General features: G+C 42.8%; 1 pseudogene; it reads right to left on the reverse strand.

The window, feature by feature from the left end:
* Positions 1-3,148: 3,148 nt before the first annotated feature.
* On the reverse strand, positions 3,149-3,893 carry LOC147447036 (small heat shock protein, chloroplastic-like; annotated as a pseudogene).
* Between the last annotated feature and the right edge of the window lie 6,462 nt (positions 3,894-10,355).

The following is a 10,355-nucleotide window of genomic DNA, read 5'->3' on the forward strand; positions in this document are numbered from 1 at the left end:
AAGCTGAGTGCAGAGAAGGGTGATTTTGTTGAGGATGTCAACATGTACAGGAAGATTGTGGGTAGTCTAATCTACTTGACTATCACGAGGCCAGACTTGAGCTACACAGTAGGCTTGGAGAGTTAGGTCATGCAGCTTCCGAGGAAGCCACATTTGGATGGAGTACGACGCACACTTAGGTATGTGCAAGGTACTCTTGACTACGCATTGTTCTATGCAGCAGATGCACCATTAGCATTGTATGGGTATACAGATGCAGATTGGGCAGGTAGCATTGTTGATAGGAGATCTACGAGTGGCTTCATGTTCTCTTTTGGGAGTGCTGCTGTTACTTGGAGCAGCAAAAATCAGCCTACGGTTGCTTTATCGAGCACAGAGGCCGAGTACAGAGGTGCAGCAGTTGCGGTGTGCGAGGTAGCTTGGCTACGCACATTACTTGAGGACTTGGGAGTGCAGGTGGACCAACAGATTTTCATCCATTGTGACAACCTCAGCAGCATGCAGTTGGCTAGGAACCCAGTGTTCCATGCCAGGAACAAACACATAGAGGTCCATTACCACTACGTTCGAGAGCGAGTGTTGGCGGGCGACATCGACTTGGTCTACGTCAGCACAGAGGAGCAGATAGCGGATATCTTTACCAAGGCCCTCGGAGCTGAGAAGCTTCGATGTTTCCGGACTATGCTTGGACTCTGCGACATGCAGAGCTCGAGGGGGAGTGTTGGATGTCGAGCTCTACACCTTGAGCTGGCATCCACTACGGGTCTTGGCCGCTTACGGCATTTACTCACTGGCACGTTAGGTGACCGACGTGTAGGATCTCCGCCAGTGATTCTACAGCTGGACTACACTTATAGTGCCAGCCTAGTACGCTTCTAGTGAGTTCACACTTAGTGACCGCATGTACATATGTGCTACTTTTCAGCTTTAGCACTTAGTCATTTTGTACTCTCTTTTCTGTAGAAGAAGAAGAAGAAGCTTTCCATCTCTGTGTGCTTTGTGCTTGTCTTGTGTAGCTCTCTTGCATCCTCATTCTTTACATATGATACGTGTTTCACATGAAACGAGGCAAGGGCGTCGTTCAATCGACAGAACACATGTTTTACAAGCATGAATTTATTGGTTCAAGACCAATCGTCTCCATTTGTATACAGATTAGCACATTAAATTTATAACTAGGCTAGGAAATTCAAATTGTAATGAAAACTTCCCTGTTCCTTGGAGCCTAGCACTATATTAGCCTTGTTTTCAATGGAAACAGTGGTATTTATGGCATTTCTTTATGCATAGTTGACATAGCGAAGAAAACAACTCTTGACAAGGTAGTGTCTCTATGTCAATAAGGGCTAGCAACAGAGCCTCCTCCTCGCGTGTCCAAATCCCTAGCAAAAGGAGTAAGTAGCTGGGGAGAACCCACATACATCCATTGCATTCTAAGCTAGGGTCCCTTATCATGTACCATCATGCCATAGTGGGTTTACTTTAAAAAAATTGGGGATGGAGTCGAACCATCATTCTAGGACTGTAAGCCCAACGCATTACCAGTATGTTACCTAGTTGGGGGGTGACCAAAGCAAAGGCCACCCCGAAGTAATCGTTATTTATCTAGACTTATCTTCAAGGTTGTTTATTGATTTCCTTGAAATACGAAGAATATCAAAAAGGACATCATCAAAGAAAACAGGGCAATAGCCTTTGTTAAGGCAAAGCCTGGAGTAACATAACCGAATAATTGTTTGGCTAATGATAGATTTCATGCCACAGGGCATGTCAAAGGACTAAATATGTTTCCAATACCTATTGCTGCTCCTTTTCTCATTCTCGAGTTCATCCTTGCCATTCTCTTTTTCAGGAAGCAATAAGGGGCAAAGCTAGGAAATTCCCCCCAGTGCTTCCTATTCTCCGAGGTCATTATCGCCCGACCCAGTATCCTGACCGTTCCCTTCATTTTTGGAATCCGGTTTTGGTCCCCTACAGAAACACAAAACCCAGTTCCACCAAGAACGTTTATGCATTTTGTGATTGTGCAAGGTGATCCAGCTTGGAAAGCACCTCCTCTTCTTGTTGTCGAGAAAAGGGGCTCTGGGTCTTTGCCTCGCTAGTACCCTCCTCCTTCACGTTCTTCGATGACAAAGGGCTTCCCTCAACTTCACTTGGCCCTGAGCTCAATTCGTGTCTGGCCTTGTCTCCTTCTAGAGTGGAGTTGTATCCTTGATTTCAAGAGTATCCCCTCCAAACTCCTCTTCCCATAATGGCGCCCTCGAAGATGATGGAGGAGGATGTTACCATATACATGTGGTAGTGATGTGTGTGAACACAGTAGGATCGCCGGGGCATTTTTTCCCTCTTTAGGAGGTTTTTTCCCCCGTGCATTGTATATACGCCCATCACTCTAGGGCTATCTATCTTTCCATTGCACACTAAGTAACACACTCTCTATTGTGTGCCTTGAGCTTCCTTCATCTTCTCCAAGCTGTGTGCATTTCTCTGCAAAACTAATTCCAACAGAGGAGGAAACAATAAATTCTCTGTCGACGTCGAGCCTTGTTCAGCGGGCTGCTAGCTTGTTTCCGCTTTCAGCATGTCTTCCATACTCAGCTTCATAGATGAGAGTGGGCACAGTAGGTTGCTTCTTGCTCAACCATGATATGATTGAACTACCAAGCATGAAACAAAAACCACTTGTGGATAGTCGTGTTTGTAACAACCAGCCCAGTTTGACTCCAAAAAAGCATGAAAATTTGGCGGCAATGATCCCCCCTTGGGATAAAACAACCCAAGATTTAAAGTTCCACTTGCAAAAGGATCTAGCATAATTTTTTGAACAAACCACTCTTTCATTTCAAAATGACCAACCATAAATTGATTAAGTGGACATAGGTCATTGAATACATGCAATCATGGCACTAGGTGACTAATCACACTTCCCAAAATCTTAGAGGATTGAAAGACATAAAGCTAGGCTTAATCATGTGTGGAGAGAGAGAGAGAATTTATAATTTGAAACCTTACGTTAGATTTACAAATTAACGACTCTACAACTTCTTACCTCACACATTCCCCAACACATGTAGGATACCTACTCCTCTGTTGTCATTCTAATTGCCACTAGCCAATAAGGTCTCTTCAACCTACTACACAAACTATCTCACTCAATTTGTACTTCAAGCTTCTCCTTGGCACCCTCCACTTTTGTAGCTTGAATTTTCAAGAAATTGTTCTTAAATTTTGCCTTGATTCCATTAACATCAACGTTTTCTGGAAACTTAATCCTGATGTGGTACACACCTCCTCATCCTTATTGGCTTCATACTCGGCTCTCACCAGAAGATCACCATCTTACACAATTATCTTCACATCTTGCTTGCTCATGCCAATTAAGTTTATTCTAAATTCAAAGCACTTGTCATCCTCCATCACACCCCAAGGGATGCGACTTTCATAGTAGTTTATGAAGCGGTCACATCAAGCGATGAGAAGAAGAGGTCCACCATGCCCATCATCTGCATGAGGGATGTGTGGCGCATGAAAGAGGCCGGAAAGTTGAACAAGAAAAAGAAGAGACTTGGAACAAAGCTTGCCATCCATCCCCATTTAGCAACTTCTCTCTCCTACCACCTTGCTGTTGCTCTTTCAAGCTATCCCTTGCTGGATTGCAACGTAGCATGGCCAACCTTCACAATGGTCGAGTTATCTTGGGAATTTGTTGGAGGAAAAATATCAAGCAATGAACACGTACTCCCGGCCAAACACAGAAAATCCTTAATGGCAGCTCATAAGTGAGTGTCAGGCCAAGGGCTAGAGGGCACGACCCGACCTAGGGGGGTCAGAGACCTAGGACAAGGGCCGGACTGAAGGTGTGGATAGGGGATCCATTTAGGGAAAAGGGCCATGGGCCCTCCTATAAAAGGTTGGATAGGAGGAGGATCCAGTATTCAGTCTCCCCTCGGCCTTTCACTGGTATCAGAGCTCAAGGATGGAGGAGGGAGGAAGGAGATAGGCATGCATGGTCTCTCTCTCTCTCTCATCAAGCCATCAACCTGCAGTAAGATAAATTCCAAAAATTCTGATTGCATGCATGATAAATTGCAAAAATTATGATGGCATGTCAAGTTCTGAAGCAAGGCAACGACAAAGTGCACAAATTTTGGACGCCAAGGGCAAACCTTCAGCAGTATCTGAACATCAGGGATCTGCAAATCAATCTGACTGAAAGCAAAGGATGGTGGTACAAAAAAGGGCCAATTTTTTTTCCACCTGTTTGGTCCTTTGGAGGGAAAGTTTTGAGGCCCAAAAGTTTTGGAATTTGTATTTTTTAGCTATAATTGTATCTCAAAAATACAAGTCGTGCAGTTTCACAATGGGCCAACCAGTGTGAGAGTAGTGGTGTAATTAGTGGATTAGTGGTCCGAACTGCGTCCGTTTGAATTGAGCGCTTTTTGCCAGCGCTTGGGCTCTCTCTCTCTCTCCCCCCTCAGACTCGTAGCAGAGCTGCTCTCTCTCTCTCTCTCTCTCATCATTGTAGCAGAGCTGCTATCGTGTGAGTTTTCCCACCATGAGGACCCCAAAGGCCAAGGGAGCTGCTGCCAGCAGAACATCACCTTCAACATGCAAACAGAAAGGGAATTCCAAGGAGGGAATGCCCACCCATGGGAGAAGCAACAACAAAGGTTCTTCCATCCCCGCTGGAGAACAAAAGCAGTCCCAACACAAGGGCTAGTGCAAAACAGTTCAAGGCTTCTGAAATCGACTTCGAACGGACCTCACACCGTGTCGATGAGGATGAATCAAAATCTGCCAACAAGTCAAGACGTGGTAAGCTATTCATTGGAATCAGGCTTGTGTTAATTAGATGGTGTAAAATTTTGAATTTAAATGTTCAGTGTAAAATTTGATACCTTGGAGCATCGCATTTGTAATCCATATGCATATGAGAGAAAAATTAGAAAATTGACTTGGAACATGCTAATTATCCAGCTTGCTCTATAGTATTAAGTGTATTTTTCTAGGATATTCTAGAAAAGTGGTTGTGGAGCTTCAATGTTTGTGGATAGAAAGGTTTAGCTGAGACAATGTACATGATTCTATAGTTTCCCTGCTTTATGTTAGAGCTTTGTATATCATATGCTAAGGATTAAAACTGAAGTTATTGCATACTATTGTTGAAGTTTCGTGGAAATAGAGTATGGATAAATCATATTGTAAACACATCAGTTATTAGTTATTAAATGTACAGTAACAAATGTGGTACTTTGGATTTGTTTCACAATAATTTTTGATTTGTTTGACATTTCAGGTAAGAATAAAATGGAGGAGTACCCTCAACAAACCAGGTTGTGTTATACAACAGAGGACTTGCATGAGAAGTATGGCCTTAGTCTAGAAGGCAAACTCCCTAAGGACCTGACTAATGAGGACTTGCCATCCGAGCAGTGGTTATCTGTTTTCAAGTACAAGTTCCAAAAGAACAACAAAATTTATTTAAATAATTTGCAGCCACATCTGGTGGATGATGCAGATTTCTATTCTCCAGAGTTTATCAGGGACCCCCTTCATGCGGTGAACTGACCACCAAATTTGCTAAGGGTTATGCGTTCAAGAAATGTGATGCAGCGAGAAAAGACCCAACAGGGCATAGAATAGCATGGGCCCGGTTTGGGGAAGGAGTGTTGTAGATGATATCATTTAGGACTGGCGGTCTTGACCGTAAAGTTGACCGTAAAGTTGAGACTGGCGGTCTTGACCGCAAAATGCTTCCTCCCCTGGAACTGTCCCACAGTCAGTTAAGAAGGCCCGCATGACTCAAAGTGGCAACAACATCTGCACATAACTAGAGCAAGGTGTCAGAGGGGCAGTGGCTGACTACCTACCTGACTTAGAGGCATTGCTCCAAAGACTCCAAAAGCAGGTGTCACATCCAGGGTCATCAAAACTAACATACCTGAAGGCCTCTATTCAAGCAAACAAGGACCAGCTACTGGTATATGAGGGTAAATAGGGCGTGGCGAAAAGTTTGATGGAGGATATTGATACCTTGGAGGCGCGCATCGGTGTGCTATGGGTGGCAGCAAATACCTATCCTTGATGAAGAGATCAGAGAGGTGGAGGCTGAGCTGGGAGCAAGTCGACGCTTGTTACGACGGCACATGGTTTCTGAAAATATCAAGAATCTCCAAGTGGAGGTTGAACAGCAGGAGGTATTGTATTTCTGGCTGATTGCATTGTGTACGATTGTTGAAAGTTTTATTCTGCACAAGGTTTGGTGATTTGGCATGTTTCACTTCTTGACTGGTTTATTTGCTGACATTTTTGGGTTTTAGTACTATCTTGGACTGGTTTGGTACTCTCTCTAACTGTTTTGGTACTTTTATTTAACACTAAGGTCAGTGCTGGAACTTTCCTTATTACTTTATGTTGCTGCTTCATTTTACTTGGTACTCATTTAAACTACTTGGTACTATATTGGTACTTCCTTGTTTCTAATTTTTGAGTCTTACACTGTACTATTTGTTTTGTTTTGGATTCTATAATGGCACAATCCATGGTACTTTTGGTGCTTTTATGATCATTTGGTCTTTTTCAATTGTATTTTGGGACTGCTATGGTACATGCTGCTTAGTGCTTTGGTATCTTCTTTAAATGTCTTGGTACTTTCCAGTTTGTTTTTGAAAGTGGTTTGCTTATTTTTGGATTGTTTTGGTAATTTTTAAACCGATTTGGGTATTTAATCGAACACTAACTGCTATGTTCGTACTTCCCTTGTAACCTTTTGGTGCTTAGTTATTATAATTGATTCTCTCTTCAATCATTCTGGTATTGGCTTGAGAATTTTTGGTACTCATATAGTTTTCAGATATTGTCTTGGGTGCTATGTGGCACAATCTTTGGTACTCTAGGTGCTTTTCTGTTCATTGGGTACTCTTATTACTTATTTTGGAACTTTGTAGTTACAGTCTTATACTGTAATGTTTAGTTTGACTTGGGTACTTTTGGTGCTTGATACTGCTTTGGTACTCTTGAAACATTTGGTACTTCAACCTATTTTGGTACTTTTGGTACTTCCCTTGTAACCTTTTGTGCTTATTTATTTTATTTGGTTCTCTCTTTGACCATTTTGGTACTACCTTGAGAATTTTTGATACTCATATAGTATACAAATTTGCCTTGGGTGCTATGTGGCACAATATTTGGTACTTTGGGTGCTTATTTGTTCATTGGGTAGTCTGATTACTTATTTTGGTACTTTCTAGTTACAGTCTTACACTGTAATGGTGAGTATGACTTGGGTACTTTTGGTGCTTGATACTGATTTGGTACTATTCAAACATTGGTTCTTCAACCTATTTGGTACTTTTGGTACTTTCCTTGTAACCTTTTGTGCTTATTTATTTTATTTGGTTCTCTCTTTGACCATTTTGGCACTGCCTTGAGAATTTTGGTACTCATATAGTTTACAGATTTTCCTTGGGTCCTATGTGGCACAATCCTTGGTACTCTGGGTATTTATCTGCTCTTTGGGTAGTCTGATTACTTATTTTGGTACTTTCTAGTCACTGTCTTATATTGTAATGTTGAGCATGACTTGGGTACTTTTGGTGCTTGAAACTGCTCTGGTACTGTTGAAACTTTTGGTACTATTGGTACTTCTGGTATTTCTAGTACCTTGATACTACATTGGTATTTTCTTCTAATAATATTTTCTTTGCTAATTGTTTGATTTGGTACTGCCTTGGTTCTATTTTGTAACTATTGCAATAATATTTTTGTACTGCATGTTTTATTCCTTGCTAGCAGTCAATTTTGGTACTGTTTTGGTGCCTGTTGGGTACTGTTTTGTTCTATGTTAACCCTCACGGCTCACGTACACCCTATCACCTACGACGGACGTTGTAACCTACGACGGACATTGTATTATTTATTTGGTAGAGTCAGGTACCGGGCTTGTCGGTCCAATAGGAAAAGGGTAAGAGTGATCGCCGATGAGAGGCACACTCTAACTGGGACATTCAAGGGATTAGTTGGCTAAGCATGGGCGCCCAAGTGTGAATGGGGTGAGCTCATATAAAAGTCAACTAAACCTAAAATCCACTCATTCTCTCATTTGTTCTATAGAAGAGTGCTCTTGCTCCATCTCCATCTTCTTCTTCTTCACCTCCTTGTGTGTGTGTGTGTATGTGTATGTGTGTGTGTGTGAGAGAGAGAGTGTGTGTGGGAGATCGAGCATTACGAAGGCACGATGGCGGTGAAGCGGTTGAGCGCGGCGTAGCAGCGTCTCCTTCTTCTTCGCGGCGAGGAATCCTCCACGAAGCAAGCGTAGAGCGGTGAGTGACACACCATCGCCTTCTTTGAGCTTACTAGTTTAGGCTTGTTGTGTGCTTGGAGCCATTTGTGGCTCGCACACGGTGTATCGGCAAGTTCCTTGCATTGACACGTACGACATACGCGCACATTTTTGGCGCCGTTGCCGGGGAATGCTATACACCAAGCTCGAGTAACGCTCTGTGCTTCTCCGTGGTGCAATTTCTATTGTAGGAAAGGTAAGGAAGGAGTGTGTGTGTGTGTTGAGAAGAGGGATTTGGTGTTATACTGTGTGTTTTGTTTTATTAATGGAGTTTTCAAAGGTTCTATGTTTATTCTCTGTGTATTAAGGTAGTTAGTTTTCTTTGTTAATAGAGTTTCAAAGGTTTTGTGTGTTTTGTTTTATTAATGGAGTTTTCAAAGGTTCTATGTTTATTCTCTGTGTATTAAGGTAGTTAGTTTTCTTTGTTAATAGAGTTTCAAAGGTTTTGTGTTTATTCTCTGTGTATTAAGGTAGTTAGTTTTCTGTGTACAATAAGTAGGAAGGAGATTAGTGAGAGTTAATAGAGTGTGTTAGTGTGTAAGAGTAGGTGTATTAGTTAGAAGTAGGTAGAGAGAGTGTGTGTGTGCTCTCGTGCAGGCCGCAACGGCCTTATCCTTTAATAAAAAAAAAATTTAAAAATAAAAAAAAAATAAAAATTTTAAAGGTAGGATGGGGATCGAGAATATCTCCCAGACCCAAGCCCAAGCTCACGCTCAGGCCTAGGCCTCAGTCGCCTTTAAAAAAAAATGAATTTTAGCTTCACACGTAGCTAAAAATTGATTTTTGAGGACCAACAGAACGTCAGATGCCCGAAAATTGTGCTGTAAAGCACACAACGACCCTTTAAGTGATACGCTCGTTTCGAGCTATCACACACTTCAATAAAAAAAATCAAACATTCAGAAAACATCAAAAACAAGAAAAAATCAAGTAGGAAACGGGGTGCAAAACACCCACAAAACAAAGCAAGTAACCTTTGAGGGTACTTGCCGACACTTGTAGGGCACCCAAAGCACATGTATCTATGCTCTGGTCGTGTGCTAGAGTCCGTACAACTAGCTAGTGCTTCGATTTACGGGGGTACTCACTATCCTTCCACGCTAGGGTCTACGCCCTCGGCGGGGACCCAAGGTAGTGCAACCCAAGACCCAAATATAGCGGCTAGCGACTCTTCCTCTGACTACGATATTATGGAAGAGCATCTTACACAAAGCCCCGGGGGAACAAATGAAACCGTGCCTAGCTGGGCCCAACAACCTGGAACTAGTGTTTTTAGCCGTTTGATGGAAACTTTTAGTAGAGCTACGCGCTCTGAACCTACGGCTAGTGAAGTAAACGAAGGGGGTGGGGAAGTAGAATCACCATTCACATCTCCTGTAGACCCCACACTCCCTCAGAGTGTCCACGTGGACATTCTACCTACCTCATTTAATGAGGGCCCTACCGAGCTACCACCTTCCAAAGTCGCCTCTAAGGTAGCGGTGACTAAAAGTCAAAACACGGGAAGCAACATTGCATCCACCTCATGGCAACCCTCTAGTACACCAAGTTTGGACGGGGTATTTCTCAATGAAAATTGGGAATATGACCTACACACGGAGACTTTGACCGACCTATACATGGGCTACACATACCATGTGGGTTGGTTAGAAGTTGTACAATCCACATCTAGTGCCACTAGTCTGGAGGAACAACAACACATGATCTGCAATGTCATCCATAGGATTATCCGGTCTGAGAGGCAAAATCGAGGAATAAACATACCTTCGATGGGTCCTATGCGATTTTTAGACACGGGCAAAGGGAAACAACCCACTCTATCACAAATGGAGACTCCCCCAGTGAGTCCCATCGATCCCCCATATGTTGTTTCGCCAGGGGTCTCAATGCAATATGAGCCCACAATTGATAGCTTTACTTTTCCAAGTCTAGCTCATCTTTCCCTTGATGACACCACAGCTACCATGCCTACCCCAATGATGGGCACGCCAAGAAACACTCCATGGACCTCGTT

This window comes from Adiantum capillus-veneris, chromosome 11 (genome assembly GCF_014529385.1).
Source record: "Adiantum capillus-veneris isolate H3 chromosome 11, ASM1452938v2, whole genome shotgun sequence".
In the NCBI taxonomy this organism is placed as follows: domain Eukaryota; kingdom Viridiplantae; phylum Streptophyta; class Polypodiopsida; order Polypodiales; family Pteridaceae; genus Adiantum; species Adiantum capillus-veneris.